Raw genomic sequence first — 17,498 nt, 5'->3', positions numbered from 1 at the left:
GGTTTTTGCCAATTGCCACGTTTCTGTTTGTGGTAGGCGGGTATATGATGTCGTTTATGAATGCCTGAGTTGTCGTCTAGGCGATTCATATTGCTTTTTAGGCCCACATACTTTATTAGTAGGAAAAACAAAGCCGGAAGTTGCTAGGTATTTTCAGGTTTTTGGGTTTTCGATTGTCACTCTTGCGTTCAACCCATTTAAGACGTTAACATCTCTATGTAAAGTGCACATATGCATCTACCATAATCAGATAGTTTAATTCTTCTAAGTCACACTGTTTAGGCGCTAAAGGGTAACTTGTAAAATAGAAAGTTTTTTGCCAATTGCCACGTTCCTGTTTGTGGTAGCCGGGTATATGATGTGATTTGTGGATGCCCGAGTTGCCGTTTAGGCGAATCATGTTGTTTTATGGGCCCACATACTTTATTAGTAGGAAAAACAAAGCCGGAAGTTGCTAGGTATTTTCAGGTTTTTGGGTTTTCGATTGTCACTCTTGCGTTCAACCCATTTAAGACGTTAACATCTCTATGTAAAGTGCACATACGCATCTACCAAAATCAGATAGTTTAATTATTCTAAGTCACACTGTTTAGGCGCTAAAGGGTAACTTGTAAGATTGAACGTTTTTTGCCAATTGCCACGTTCCTGTTTGTGGTAGGCGGGTATATGATGTCGTTTATGAATGCCCGAGTTGTCGTCTAGGTGATCCATATTGTTTTATAGGCCCACATACTTTATTAGCCGGAAAAACAAAGCCGGAAGTTGCTAGGTATTAGGAGGTTTTTGGGTTTTCGATTGTCACTCTTTCGTTCAACCCATTTAAGACGTTAACATCTCTATGTAAAGTGCACATATGCATCTACCATAATCAGATAGTTTAATTCTTCTAAGTCACACTGTTTAGGCGCTAAAGGGTAACTTGTGAAATTGAACGGTTTTTGCCAATTGCCACGTTTCTGTTTGTGGTAGGCGGGTATATGATGTCGTTTATGAATGCCTGAGTTGTCGTCTAGGCGATTCATATTGCTTATTAGGCCCACATACTTTATTAGTAGGAAAAACAAAGCCGGAAGTTGCTAGGTATTTTCAGGTTTTTGGGTTTTCGATTGTCACTCTTGCGTTCAACCCATTTAAGACGTTAACATCTCTATGTAAAGTGCACATACGCATCTACCAAAATCAGATAGTTTAATTATTCTAAGTCACACTGTTTAGGCGCTAAAGGGTAACTTGTGAAATTGAACGGTTTTTGCCAATTGCCACGTTTCTGTTTGTGGTAGGCGGGTATATGATGTCGTTTATGAATGCCCGAGTTGTCGTCTAGGTGATCCATATTGTTTTTTAGGCCCACATACTTTATTAGCCTGAAAAACAAAGCCGGAAGTTGCTAGGTATTTTGAGCTTTTTGGGTTTTCGATTGTCACTCTTGCGTTCAACCCATTTATGACGTTAACATCTCTATGTAAAGTGCACATACGCATCTACCAAAATCAGATAGTTTAATTCTTCTAAGTCACACTGTTTAGGCGCTAAAGGGTAACTTGTGAAATTGAACGTTTTTTGCCAATTGCCACATTTCTGTTTGTGGTAGGCGGGTATATGATGTCGTTTATGAATGCCTGAGTTGTCGTCTAGGCGATTCATATTGCTTTTTAGGCCCACATACTTTATTAGTAGGAAAAACAAAGCCGGAAGTTGCTAGGTATTTTCAGGTTTTTGGGTTTTCGATTGTCACTCTTGCGTTCAACCCATTTAAGACGTTAACATCTCTGTGTAAAGTGCACATACGCATCTACCAAAATCAGATAGTTTAATTATTCTAAGTCACACTGTTTAGGCGCTAAAGGGTAACTTGTAAGATTGAACGTTTTTTGCCAATTGCCACGTTCCTGTTTGTGGTAGGCGGGTATATGATGTCGTTTATGAATGCCCGAGTTGTCGTCTAGGTGATCCATATTGTATTATAGACCCACATACTTTATTAGCCGGAAAAACAAAGCCGGAAGTTGCTAGGTATTAGGAGGTTTTTGGGTTTTCGATTGTCACTCTTTCGTTCAACCCATTTAAGACGTTAACATCTCTATGTAAAGTGCACATATGCATCTACCAAAATCAGATAGTTTAATTCTTCTAAGTCGCACTGTTTAGGCGCTAAAGGGTAACATGTAAAATTGAAAGTTTTTTGCCAATTGCCACGTTCCTGTTTGTGGTAGGCGGGTATATGATGTCGTTTATGAATGCCCGAGTTGTCGTCTAGGTGATCCATATTGTTTTATAGGCCCACATACTTTATTAGCCGGAAAAACAAAGCCGGAAGTTGCTAGGTATTAGGAGGTTTTTGGGTTTTCGATTGTCACTCTTTCGTTCAACCCATTTAAGACGTTAACATCTCTATGTAAAGTGCACATATGCATCTACCATAATCAGATAGTTTAATTCTTCTAAGTCACACTGTTTAGGCGCTAAAGGGTAACTTGTGAAATTGAAAGTTTTTTGCCAATTGCCACGTTCCTGTTTGTGGTAGGCGGGTATATGATGTCGTTTATGAATGCCTGAGTTGTCGTCTAGGCGATTCATATTGCTTTTTAGGCCCACATACTTTATTAGTAGGAAAAACAAAGCCGGAAGTTGCTAGGTATTTTCAGGTTTTTGGGTTTTCGATTGTCACTCTTGCGTTCAACCCATTTAAGACGTTAACATCTCTATGTAAAGTGCACATACGCATCTACCAAAATCAGATAGTTTAATTATTCTAAGTCACACTGTTTAGGCGCTAAAGGGTAACTTGTAAGATTGAACGTTTTTTGCCAATTGCCACGTTCCTGTTTGTGGTAGGCGGGTATATGATGTCGTTTATGAATGCCCGAGTTGTCGTCTAGGTGATCCATATTGTTTTATAGGCCCACATACTTTATTAGCCGGAAAAACAAAGCCGGAAGTTGCTAGGTATTAGGAGGTTTTTGGGTTTTCGATTGTCACTCTTTCGTTCAACCCATTTAAGACGTTAACATCTCTATGTAAAGTGCACGTATGCATCTACCATAATCAGATAGTTTAATTCTTCTAAGTCACACTGTTTAGGCGCTAAAGGGTAACTTGTAAGATTGAACGTTTTTTGCCAATTGCCACGTTCCTGTTTGTGGTAGGCGGGTATATGATGTCGTTTATGAATGCCCGAGTTGTCGTCTAGGTGATCCATATTGTTTTATAGGCCCACATACTTTATTAGCCGGAAAAACAAAGCCGGAAGTTGCTAGGTATTAGGAGGTTTTTGGGTTTTCGATTGTCACTCTTTCGTTCAACCCATTTAAGACGTTAACATCTCTATGTAAAGTGCACATATGCATCTACCATAATCAGATAGTTTAATTCTTCTAAGTCACACTGTTTAGGCGCTAAAGGGTAACTTGTGAAATTGAAAGTTTTTTGCCAATTGCCACGTTCCTGTTTGTGGTAGGCGGATATATGATGTCGTTTATGAATGCCTGAGTTGTCGTCTAGGCGATTCATATTGCTTTTTAGGCCCACATACTTTATTAGTAGGAAAAACAAAGCCGGAAGTTGCTAGGTATTTTCAGGTTTTTGGGTTTTCGATTGTCACTCTTGCGTTCAACCCATTTAAGACGTTAACATCTCTATGTAAAGTGCACATATGCATCTACCATAATCAGATAGTTTAATTCTTCTAAGTCACACTGTTTAGGCGCTAAAGGGTAACTTGTGAAATTGAAAGTTTTTTGCCAATTGCCACGTTCCTGTTTGTGGTAGGCGGGTATATGATGTCGTTTATGAATGCCTGAGTTGTCGTTTAGGCGATTCATAGTGCTTTTTAGGCCCACATACTTTATTAGTAGGAAAAACAAAGCCGGAAGTTGCTAGGTATTTTCAGGTTTTTGGGTTTTCGATTGTCACTCTTGCGTTCAACCCATTTAAGACGTTAACATCTCTATGTAAAGTGCACATACGCATCTACCAAAATCAGATAGTTTAATTATTCTAAGTCACACTGTTTAGGCGCTAAAGGGTAACTTGTAAGATTGAACGTTTTTTGCCAATTGCCACGTTCCTGTTTGTGGTAGGCGGGTATATGATGTCGTTTATGAATGCCCGAGTTGTCGTCTAGGTGATCCATATTGTTTTATAGGCCCACATACTTTATTAGCCGGAAAAACAAAGCCGGAAGTTGCTAGGTATTAGGAGGTTTTTGGGTTTTCGATTGTCACTCTTTCGTTCAACCCATTTAAGACGTTAACATCTCTATGTAAAGTGCACATATGCATCTACCATAATCAGATAGTTTAATTCTTCTAAGTCACACTGTTTAGGCGCTAAAGGGTAACTTGTGAAATTGAAAGTTTTTTGCCAATTGCCACGTTCCTGTTTGTGGTAGGCGGGTATATGATGTCGTTTATGAATGCCTGAGTTGTCGTCTAGGCGATTCATATTGCTTTTTAGGCCCACATACTTTATTAGTAGGAAAAACAAAGCCGGAAGTTGCTAGGTATTTTCAGGTTTTTGGGTTTTCGATTGTCACTCTTGCGTTCAACCCATTTAAGACGTTAACATCTCTATGTAAAGTGCACATACGCATCTACCAAAATCAGATAGTTTAATTATTCTAAGTCACACTGTTTAGGCGCTAAAGGGTAACTTGTAAGATTGAACGTTTTTTGCCAATTGCCACGTTCCTGTTTGTGGTAGGCGGGTATATGATGTCGTTTATGAATGCCCGAGTTGTCGTCTAGGTGATCCATATTGTTTTATAGGCCCACATACTTTATTAGCCGGAAAAACAAAGCCGGAAGTTGCTAGGTATTAGGAGGTTTTTGGGTTTTCGATTGTCACTCTTTCGTTCAACCCATTTAAGACGTTAACATCTCTATGTAAAGTGCACATATGCATCTACCATAATCAGATAGTTTAATTCTTCTAAGTCACACTGTTTAGGCGCTAAAGGGTAACTTGTGAAATTGAAAGTTTTTTGCCAATTGCCACGTTCCTGTTTGTGGTAGGCGGGTATATGATGTCGTTTATGAATGCCTGAGTTGTCGTCTAGGCGATTCATATTGCTTTTTAGGCCCACATACTTTATTAGAAGGAAAAACAAAGCCGGAAGTTGCTAGGTATTTTCAGGTTTTTGGGTTTTCGATTGTCACTCTTGCGTTCAACCCATTTAAGACGTTAACATCTCTATGTAAAGTGCACATACGCATCTACCAAAATCAGATAGTTTAATTATTCTAAGTCACACTGTTTAGGCGCTAAAGGGTAACTTGTAAGATTGAACGTTTTTTGCCAATTGCCACGTTCCTGTTTGTGGTAGGCGGGTATATGATGTCGTTTATGAATGCCCGAGTTGTCGTCTAGGTGATCCATATTGTTTTATAGGCCCACATACTTTATTAGCCGGAAAAACAAAGCCGGAAGTTGCTAGGTATTAGGAGGTTTTTGGGTTTTCGATTGTCACTCTTTCGTTCAACCCATTTAAGACGTTAACATCTCTATGTAAAGTGCACGTATGCATCTACCATAATCAGATAGTTTAATTCTTCTAAGTCACACTGTTTAGGCGCTAAAGGGTAACTTGTAAGATTGAACGTTTTTTGCCAATTGCCACGTTCCTGTTTGTGGTAGGCGGGTATATGATGTCGTTTATGAATGCCCGAGTTGTCGTCTAGGTGATCCATATTGTTTTATAGGCCCACATACTTTATTAGCCGGAAAAACAAAGCCGGAAGTTGCTAGGTATTAGGAGGTTTTTGGGTTTTCGATTGTCACTCTTTCGTTCAACCCATTTAAGACGTTAACATCTCTATGTAAAGTGCACATATGCATCTACCATAATCAGATAGTTTAATTCTTCTAAGTCACACTGTTTAGGCGCTAAAGGGTAACTTGTGAAATTGAAAGTTTTTTGCCAATTGCCACGTTCCTGTTTGTGGTAGGCGGATATATGATGTCGTTTATGAATGCCTGAGTTGTCGTCTAGGCGATTCATATTGCTTTTTAGGCCCACATACTTTATTAGTAGGAAAAACAAAGCCGGAAGTTGCTAGGTATTTTCAGGTTTTTGGGTTTTCGATTGTCACTCTTGCGTTCAACCCATTTAAGACGTTAACATCTCTATGTAAAGTGCACATATGCATCTACCATAATCAGATAGTTTAATTCTTCTAAGTCACACTGTTTAGGCGCTAAAGGGTAACTTGTGAAATTGAAAGTTTTTTGCCAATTGCCACGTTCCTGTTTGTGGTAGGCGGGTATATGATGTCGTTTATGAATGCCTGAGTTGTCGTTTAGGCGATTCATAGTGCTTTTTAGGCCCACATACTTTATTAGTAGGAAAAACAAAGCCGGAAGTTGCTAGGTATTTTCAGGTTTTTGGGTTTTCGATTGTCACTCTTGCGTTCAACCCATTTAAGACGTTAACATCTCTATGTAAAGTGCACATACGCATCTACCAAAATCAGATAGTTTAATTATTCTAAGTCACACTGTTTAGGCGCTAAAGGGTAACTTGTAAGATTGAACGTTTTTTGCCAATTGCCACGTTCCTGTTTGTGGTAGGCGGGTATATGATGTCGTTTATGAATGCCCGAGTTGTCGTCTAGGTGATCCATATTGTTTTATAGGCCCACATACTTTATTAGCCGGAAAAACAAAGCCGGAAGTTGCTAGGTATTAGGAGGTTTTTGGGTTTTCGATTGTCACTCTTTCGTTCAACCCATTTAAGACGTTAACATCTCTATGTAAAGTGCACATATGCATCTACCATAATCAGATAGTTTAATTCTTCTAAGTCACACTGTTTAGGCGCTAAAGGGTAACTTGTGAAATTGAAAGTTTTTTGCCAATTGCCACGTTCCTGTTTGTGGTAGGCGGGTATATGATGTCGTTTATGAATGCCTGAGTTGTCGTCTAGGCGATTCATATTGCTTTTTAGGCCCACATACTTTATTAGTAGGAAAAACAAAGCCGGAAGTTGCTAGGTATTTTCAGGTTTTTGGGTTTTCGATTGTCACTCTTGCGTTCAACCCATTTAAGACGTTAACATCTCTATGTAAAGTGCACATACGCATCTACCAAAATCAGATAGTTTAATTATTCTAAGTCACACTGTTTAGGCGCTAAAGGGTAACTTGTAAGATTGAACGTTTTTTGCCAATTGCCACGTTCCTGTTTGTGGTAGGCGGGTATATGATGTCGTTTATGAATGCCCGAGTTGTCGTCTAGGTGATCCATATTGTTTTATAGGCCCACATACTTTATTAGCCGGAAAAACAAAGCCGGAAGTTGCTAGGTATTAGGAGGTTTTTGGGTTTTCGATTGTCACTCTTTCGTTCAACCCATTTAAGACGTTAACATCTCTATGTAAAGTGCACATATGCATCTACCATAATCAGATAGTTTAATTCTTCTAAGTCACACTGTTTAGGCGCAAAAGGGTAACTTGTGAAATTGAAAGTTTTTTGCCAATTGCCACGTTCCTGTTTGTGGTAGGCGGGTATATGATGTCGTTTATGAATGCCTGAGTTGTCGTCTAGGCGATTCATATTGCTTTTTAGGCCCACATACTTTATTAGTAGGAAAACAAAGCCGGAAGTTGCTAGGTATTTTCAGGTTTTTGGTTTTCGATTGTCACTCTTGCGTTCAACCCATTTAAGACGTTAACATCTCTATGTAAAGTGCACATACGCATCTACCAAAATCAGATAGTTTAATTATTCTAAGTCACACTGTTTAGGCGCTAAAGGGTAACTTGTAAGATTGAACGTTTTTTGCCAATTGCCACGTTCCTGTTTGTGGTAGGCGGGTATATGATGTCGTTTATGAATGCCCGAGTTGTCGTCTAGGTGATCCATATTGTTTTATAGGCCCACATACTTTATTAGCCGGAAAAACAAAGCCGGAAGTTGCTAGGTATTAGGAGGTTTTTGGGTTTTCGATTGTCACTCTTTCGTTCAACCCATTTAAGACGTTAACATCTCTATGTAAAGTGCACGTATGCATCTACCATAATCAGATAGTTTAATTCTTCTAAGTCACACTGTTTAGGCGCTAAAGGGTAACTTGTAAGATTGAACGTTTTTTGCCAATTGCCACGTTCCTGTTTGTGGTAGGCGGGTATATGATGTCGTTTATGAATGCCCGAGTTGTCGTCTAGGTGATCCATATTGTTTTATAGGCCCACATACTTTATTAGCCGGAAAAACAAAGCCGGAAGTTGCTAGGTATTAGGAGGTTTTTGGGTTTTCGATTGTCACTCTTTCGTTCAACCCATTTAAGACGTTAACATCTCTATGTAAAGTGCACATATGCATCTACCATAATCAGATAGTTTAATTCTTCTAAGTCACACTGTTTAGGCGCTAAAGGGTAACTTGTGAAATTGAAAGTTTTTTGCCAATTGCCACGTTCCTGTTTGTGGTAGGCGGATATATGATGTCGTTTATGAATGCCTGAGTTGTCGTCTAGGCGATTCATATTGCTTTTTAGGCCCACATACTTTATTAGTAGGAAAAACAAAGCCGGAAGTTGCTAGGTATTTTCAGGTTTTTGGGTTTTCGATTGTCACTCTTGCGTTCAACCCATTTAAGACGTTAACATCTCTATGTAAAGTGCACATATGCATCTACCATAATCAGATAGTTTAATTCTTCTAAGTCACACTGTTTAGGCGCTAAAGGGTAACTTGTGAAATTGAAAGTTTTTTGCCAATTGCCACGTTCCTGTTTGTGGTAGGCGGGTATATGATGTCGTTTATGAATGCCTGAGTTGTCGTTTAGGCGATTCATAGTGCTTTTTAGGCCCACATACTTTATTAGTAGGAAAAACAAAGCCGGAAGTTGCTAGGTATTTTCAGGTTTTTGGGTTTTCGATTGTCACTCTTGCGTTCAACCCATTTAAGACGTTAACATCTCTATGTAAAGTGCACATACGCATCTACCAAAATCAGATAGTTTAATTATTCTAAGTCACACTGTTTAGGCGCTAAAGGGTAACTTGTAAGATTGAACGTTTTTTGCCAATTGCCACGTTCCTGTTTGTGGTAGGCGGGTATATGATGTCGTTTATGAATGCCCGAGTTGTCGTCTAGGTGATCCATATTGTTTTATAGGCCCACATACTTTATTAGCCGGAAAAACAAAGCCGGAAGTTGCTAGGTATTAGGAGGTTTTTGGGTTTTCGATTGTCACTCTTTCGTTCAACCCATTTAAGACGTTAACATCTCTATGTAAAGTGCACATATGCATCTACCATAATCAGATAGTTTAATTCTTCTAAGTCACACTGTTTAGGCGCTAAAGGGTAACTTGTGAAATTGAAAGTTTTTTGCCAATTGCCACGTTCCTGTTTGTGGTAGGCGGGTATATGATGTCGTTTATGAATGCCTGAGTTGTCGTCTAGGCGATTCATATTGCTTTTTAGGCCCACATACTTTATTAGTAGGAAAAACAAAGCCGGAAGTTGCTAGGTATTTTCAGGTTTTTGGGTTTTCGATTGTCACTCTTGCGTTCAACCCATTTAAGACGTTAACATCTCTATGTAAAGTGCACATACGCATCTACCAAAATCAGATAGTTTAATTATTCTAAGTCACACTGTTTAGGCGCTAAAGGGTAACTTGTAAGATTGAACGTTTTTTGCCAATTGCCACGTTCCTGTTTGTGGTAGGCGGGTATATGATGTCGTTTATGAATGCCCGAGTTGTCGTCTAGGTGATCCATATTGTTTTATAGGCCCACATACTTTATTAGCCGGAAAAACAAAGCCGGAAGTTGCTAGGTATTAGGAGGTTTTTGGGTTTTCGATTGTCACTCTTTCGTTCAACCCATTTAAGACGTTAACATCTCTATGTAAAGTGCACATATGCATCTACCATAATCAGATAGTTTAATTCTTCTAAGTCACACTGTTTAGGCGCAAAAGGGTAACTTGTGAAATTGAAAGTTTTTTGCCAATTGCCACGTTCCTGTTTGTGGTAGGCGGGTATATGATGTCGTTTATGAATGCCTGAGTTGTCGTCTAGGCGATTCATATTGCTTTTTAGGCCCACATACTTTATTAGTAGGAAAACAAAGCCGGAAGTTGCTAGGTATTTTCAGGTTTTTGGTTTTCGATTGTCACTCTTGCGTTCAACCCATTTAAGACGTTAACATCTCTATGTAAAGTGCACATACGCATCTACCAAAATCAGATAGTTTAATTATTCTAAGTCACACTGTTTAGGCGCTAAAGGGTAACTTGTAAGATTGAACGTTTTTTGCCAATTGCCACGTTCCTGTTTGTGGTAGGCGGGTATATGATGTCGTTTATGAATGCCCGAGTTGTCGTCTAGGTGATCCATATTGTTTTATAGGCCCACATACTTTATTAGCCGGAAAAACAAAGCCGGAAGTTGCTAGGTATTAGGAGGTTTTTGGTTTTTCGATTGTCACTCTTTCGTTCAACCCATTTAAGACGTTAACATCTCTATGTAAAGTGCACATATGCATCTACCATAATCAGATAGTTTAATTCTTCTAAGTCACACTGTTTAGGCGCTAAAGGGTAACTTGTGAAATTGAACGGTTTTTGCCAATTGCCACGTTTCTTTTTGTGGTAGGCGGGTATATGATGTCGTTTATGAATGCCTGAGTTGTCGTCTAGGCGATTCATATTGCCTTTTAGGCCCACATACTTTATTAGTAGGAAAAACAAAGCCGGAAGTTGCTAGGTATTTTCAGGTTTTTGGGTTTTCGATTGTCACTCTTGCGTTCAACCCATTTAAGACGTTAACATCTCTATGTAAAGTGCACATATGCTTCTACCATAATCAGATAGTTTAATTCTTCTAAGTCACACTGTTTAGGCGCTAAAGGGTAACTTGTAAAATAGAAAGTTTTTTGCCAATTGCCACGTTCCTGTTTGTGGTAGGCGGGTATATGATGTGATTTGTGGATGCCCGAGTTGCCGTTTAGGCGAATCATGTTGTTTTATGGGCCCACATACTTTATTAGCCTGAAAAACAAAGCCGGAAGTTGCTAGGTATTTTGAGCTTTTTGGGTTTTCGATTGTCACTCTTGCGTTCAACCCATTTATGACGTTAACATCTCTATGTAAAGTGCACATACGCATCTACCAAAATCAGATAGTTTAATTCTTCTAAGTCACACTGTTTAGGCGCTAAAGGGTAACTTGTGAAATTGAACGTTTTTTGCCAATTGCCACATTTCTGTATGTGGTAGGCGGGTATATGATGTCGTTTATGAATGCCTGAGTTGTCGTCTAGGCGATTCATATTGCTTTTTAGGCCCACATACTTTATTAGTAGGAAAAACAAAGCCGGAAGTTGCTAGGTATTTTCAGGTTTTTGGGTTTTCGATTGTCACTCTTGCGTTCAACCCATTTAAGACGTTAACATCTCTGTGTAAAGTGCACATACGCATCTACCAAAATCAGATAGTTTAATTATTCTAAGTCACACTGTTTAGGCGCTAAAGGGTAACTTGTAAGATTGAACGTTTTTTGCCAATTGCCACGTTCCTGTTTGTGGTAGGCGGGTATATGATGTCGTTTATGAATGCCCGAGTTGTCGTCTAGGTGATCCATATTGTATTATAGACCCACATACTTTATTAGCCGGAAAAACAAAGCCGGAAGTTGCTAGGTATTAGGAGGTTTTTGGGTTTTCGATTGTCACTCTTTCGTTCAACCCATTTAAGACGTTAACATCTCTATGTAAAGTGCACATATGCATCTACCATAATCAGATAGTTTAATTCTTCTAAGTCACACTGTTTAGGCGCTAAAGGGTAACTTGTGAAATTGAAAGTTTTTTGCCAATTGCCACGTTCCTGTTTGTGGTAGGCGGGTATATGATGTCGTTTATGAATGCCTGAGTTGTCGTCTAGGCGATTCATATTGCTTTTTAGGCCCACATACTTTATTAGTAGGAAAAACAAAGCCGGAAGTTGCTAGGTATTTTCAGGTTTTTGGGTTTTCGATTGTCACTCTTGCGTTCAACCCATTTAAGACGTTAACATCTCTATGTAAAGTGCACATACGCATCTACCAAAATCAGATAGTTTAATTCTTCTAAGTCACACTGTTTAGGCGCTAAAGGGTAACATGTAAAATTGAAAGTTTTTTGCCAATTGCCACGTTCCTGTTTGTGGTAGGCGGGTATATGATGTCGTTTATGAATGCCCGAGTTGTCGTCTAGGTGATCCATATTGTTTTATAGGCCCACATACTTTATTAGCCGGAAAAACAAAGCCGGAAGTTGCTAGGTATTAGGAGGTTTTTGGGTTTTCGATTGTCACTCTTTCGTTCAACCCATTTAAGACGTTAACATCTCTATGTAAAGTGCACATATGCATCTACCATAATCAGATAGTTTAATTCTTCTAAGTCACACTGTTTAGGCGCTAAAGGGTAACTTGTGAAATTGAAAGTTTTTTGCCAATTGCCACGTTCCTGTTTGTGGTAGGCGGGTATATGATGTCGTTTATGAATGCCTGAGTTGTCGTCTAGGCGATTCATATTGCTTTTTAGGCCCACATACTTTATTAGTAGGAAAAACAAAGCCGGAAGTTGCTAGGTATTTTCAGGTTTTTGGGTTTTCGATTGTCACTCTTGCGTTCAACCCATTTAAGACGTTAACATCTCTATGTAAAGTGCACATACGCATCTACCAAAATCAGATAGTTTAATTATTCTAAGTCACACTGTTTAGGCGCTAAAGGGTAACTTGTAAGATTGAACGTTTTTTGCCAATTGCCACGTTCCTGTTTGTGGTAGGCGGGTATATGATGTCGTTTATGAATGCCCGAGTTGTCGTCTAGGTGATCCATATTGTTTTATAGGCCCACATACTTTATTAGCCGGAAAAACAAAGCCGGAAGTTGCTAGGTATTAGGAGGTTTTTGGGTTTTCGATTGTCACTCTTTCGTTCAACCCATTTAAGACGTTAACATCTCTATGTAAAGTGCACGTATGCATCTACCATAATCAGATAGTTTAATTCTTCTAAGTCACACTGTTTAGGCGCTAAAGGGTAACTTGTGAAATTGAAAGTTTTTTGCCAATTGCCACGTTCCTGTTTGTGGTAGGCGGGTATATGATGTCGTTTATGAATGCCTGAGTTGTCGTTTAGGCGATTCATAGTGCTTTTTAGGCCCACATACTTTATTAGTAGGAAAAACAAAGCCGGAAGTTGCTAGGTATTTTCAGGTTTTTGGGTTTTCGATTGTCACTCTTGCGTTCAACCCATTTAAGACGTTAACATCTCTATGTAAAGTGCACATACGCATCTACCAAAATCAGATAGTTTAATTATTCTAAGTCACACTGTTTAAGCGCTAAAGGGTAACTTGTAAGATTGAACGTTTTTTGCCAATTGCCACGTTCCTGTTTGTGGTAGGCGGGTATATGATGTCGTTTATGAATGCCCGAGTTGTCGTCTAGGTGATCCATGTTGTTTTATAGGCCCACATACTTTATTAGCCGGAAAAACAAAGCCGGAAGTTGCTAGGTATTAGGAGGTTTTTGGGTTTTCGATTGTCACTCTTTCGTTCAACCCATTTAAGACGTTAACATCTCTATGTAAAGTGCACATATGCATCTACCATAATCAGATAGTTTAATTCTTCTAAGTCACACTGTTTAGGCGCTAAAGGTTAACTTGTGAAATTGAAAGTTTTTTGCCAATTGCCACGTTCCTGTTTGTGGTAGGCGGGTATATGATGTCGTTTATGAATGCCTGAGTTGTCGTCTAGGCGATTCATATTGCTTTTTAGGCCCACATACTTTATTAGTAGGAAAAACAAAGCCGGAAGTTGCTAGGTATTTTCAGGTTTTTGGGTTTTCGATTGTCACTCTTGCGTTCAACCCATTTAAGACGTTAACATCTCTATGTAAAGTGCACATACGCATCTACCAAAATCAGATAGTTTAATTATTCTAAGTCACACTGTTTAGGCGCTAAAGGGTAACTTGTAAGATTGAACGTTTTTTGCCAATTGCCACGTTCCTGTTTGTGGTAGGCGGGTATATGATGTCGTTTATGAATGCCCGAGTTGTCGTCTAGGTGATCCATATTGTTTTATAGGCCCACATACTTTATTAGCCGGAAAAACAAAGCCGGAAGTTGCTAGGTATTAGGAGGTTTTTGGGTTTTCGATTGTCACTCTTTCGTTCAACCCATTTAAGACGTTAACATCTCTATGTAAAGTGCACATATGCATCTACCATAATCAGATAGTTTAATTCTTCTAAGTCACACTGTTTAGGCGCAAAAGGGTAACTTGTGAAATTGAAAGTTTTTTGCCAATTGCCACGTTCCTGTTTGTGGAAGGCGGGTATATGATGTCGTTTATGAATGCCTGAGTTGTCGTCTAGGCGATTCATATTGCTTTTTAGGCCCACATACTTTATTAGTAGGAAAACAAAGCCGGAAGTTGCTAGGTATTTTCAGGTTTTTGGGTTTTCGATTGTCACTCTTGCGTTCAACCCATTTAAGACGTTAACATCTCTATGTAAAGTGCACATACGCATCTACCAAAATCAGATAGTTTAATTATTCTAAGTCACACTGTTTAGGCGCTAAAGGGTAACTTGTAAGATTGAACGTTTTTTGCCAATTGCCACGTTCCTGTTTGTGGTAGGCGGGTATATGATGTCGTTTATGAATGCCCGAGTTGTCGTCTAGGTGATCCATATTGTTTTATAGGCCCACATACTTTATTAGCCGGAAAAAGCAAAGCCGGAAGTTGCTAGGTATTAGGAGGTTTTTGGGTTTTCGATTGTCACTCTTTCGTTCAACCCATTTAAGACGTTAACATCTCTATGTAAAGTGCACATATGCATCTACCATAATCAGATAGTTTAATTCTTCTAAGTCACACTGTTTAGGCGCTAAAGGGTAACTTGTGAAATTGAAAGTTTTTTGCCAATTGCCACGTTTCTGTTTGTGGTAGGCGGGTATATGATGTCGTTTATGAATGCCTGAGTTGTCGTCTAGGCGATTTATATTGCTTTTTAGGCCCACATACTTTATTAGTAGGAAAAACAAAGCCGGAAGTTGCTAGGTATTTTCAGGTTTTTGGGTTTTCGATTGTCACTCTTGCGTTCAACCCATTTAAGACGTTAACATCTCTATGTAAAGTGCACATACGCATCTACCAAAATCAGATAGTTTAATTATTCTAAGTCACACTGTTTAGGCGCTAAAGGGTAACTTGTAAGATTGAACGTTTTTTGCCAATTGCCACGTTCCTGTTTGTGGTAGGCGGGTATATGATGTCGTTTATGAATGCCCGAGTTGTCGTCTAGGTGATCCATATTGTTTTATAGGCCCACATACTTTATTAGCCGGAAAAACAAAGCCGGAAGTTGCTAGGTATTAGGAGGTTTTTGGGTTTTCGATTGTCACTCTTTCGTTCAACCCATTTAAGACGTTAACATCTCTATGTAAAGTGCACATATGCATCTACCATAATCAGATAGTTTAATTCTTCTAAGTCACACTGTTTAGGCGCTAAAGGGTAACTTGTGAAATTGAAAGTTTTTTGCCAATTGCCACGTTCCTGTTTGTGGTAGGCGGGTATATGATGTCGTTTATGAATGCCTGAGTTGTCGTCTAGGCGATTCATATTGCTTTTTAGGCCCACATACTTTATTAGTAGGAAAAACAAAGCCGGAAGTTGCTAGGTATTTTCAGGTTTTTGGGTTTTCGATTGTCACTCTTGCGTTCAACCCATTTAAGACGTTAACATCTCTATGTAAAGTGCACATACGCATCTACCAAAATCAGATAGTTTAATTCTTCTAAGTCACACTGTTTAGGCGCTAAAGGGTAACTTGTGAAATTGAAAGTTTTTTTGCCAATTGCCACGTTCCTGTTTGTGGTAGGCGGGTATATGATGTCGTTTATGAATGCCCGAGTTGTCGTCTAGGTGATCCATATTGTTTTATAGGCCCACATACTTTATTAGCCGGAAAAACAAAGCCGGAAGTTGCTAGGTATTAGGAGGTTTTTGGGTTTTCGATTGTCACTCTTTCGTTCAACCCATTTAAGACGTTAACATCTCTATGTAAAGTGCACATATGCATCTACCATAATCAGATAGTTTAATTCTTCTAAGTCACACTGTTTAGGCGCTAAAGGGTAACTTGTGAAATTGAAAGTTTTTTGCCAATTGCCACGTTTCTGTTTGTGGTAGGCGGGTATATGATGTCGTTTATGAATGCCTGAGTTGTCGTCTAGGCGATTTATATTGCTTTTTAGGCCCACATACTTTATTAGTAGGAAAAACAAAGCCGGAAGTTGCTAGGTATTTTCAGGTTTTTGGGTTTTCGATTGTCACTCTTGCGTTCAACCCATTTAAGACGTTAACATCTCTATGTAAAGTGCACATACGCATCTACCAAAATCAGATAGTTTAATTATTCTAAGTCACACTGTTTAGGCGCTAAAGGGTAACTTGTAAGATTGAACGTTTTTTGCCAATTGCCACGTTCCTGTTTGTGGTAGGCGGGTATATGATGTCGTTTATGAATGCCCGAGTTGTCGTCTAGGTGATCCATATTGCTTTTTAGGCCCACATACTTTATTAGTAGGAAAAACAAAGCCGGAAGTTGCTAGGTATTTTCAGGTTTTTGTGTTTTCGATTGTCACTCTTGCGTTCAACCCATTTAAGACGTTAACATCTCTATGTAAAGTGCACATACGCATCTACCAAAATCAGATAGTTTAATAATTCTAAGTCACACTGTTTAGGCGCTAAAGGGTAACTTGTAAGATTGAACGTTTTTTGCCAATTGCCACGTTCCTGTTTGTGGTAGGCGGGTATATGATGTCGTTTATGAATGCCCGAGTTGTCGTCTAGGTGATCCATATTGTTTTATAGGCCCACATACTTTATTAGCCGGAAAAACAAAGCCGGAAGTTGCTAGGTATTAGGAGGTTTTTGGGTTTTCGATTGTCACTCTTTCGTTCAACCCATTTAAGACGTTAACATCTCTATGTAAAGTGCACATATGCATCTACCATAATCAGATAGTTTAATTCTTCTAAGTCACACTGTTTAGGCGCTAAAGGGTAACTTGTGAAATTGAAAGTTTTTTGCCAATTGCCACGTTCCTGTTTGTGGTAGGCGGGTATATGATGTCGTTTATGAATGCCTGAGTTGTCGTCTAGGCGATTCATATTGCTTTTTAGGCCCACATACTTTATTAGTAGGAAAAACAAAGCCGGAAGTTGCTAGGTATTTTCAGGTTTTTGGGTTTTCGATTGTCACTCTTGCGTTCAACCCATTTAAGACGTTAACATCTCTATGTAAAGTGCACATACGCATCTACCAAAATCAGATAGTTTAATTATTCTAAGTCACACTGTTTAGGCGCTAAAGGGTAACTTGTAAGATTGAACGTTTTTTGCCAATTGCCACGTTCCTGTTTGTGGTAGGCGGGTATATGATGTCGTTTATGAATGCCCGAGTTGTCGTCTAGGTGAT

This window comes from Bactrocera oleae, chromosome 4, assembly GCF_042242935.1.
Source record: "Bactrocera oleae isolate idBacOlea1 chromosome 4, idBacOlea1, whole genome shotgun sequence".
NCBI lineage: Eukaryota > Metazoa > Arthropoda > Insecta > Diptera > Tephritidae > Bactrocera > Bactrocera oleae.
Note: the sequence above shows the minus strand (reverse complement) of the source record.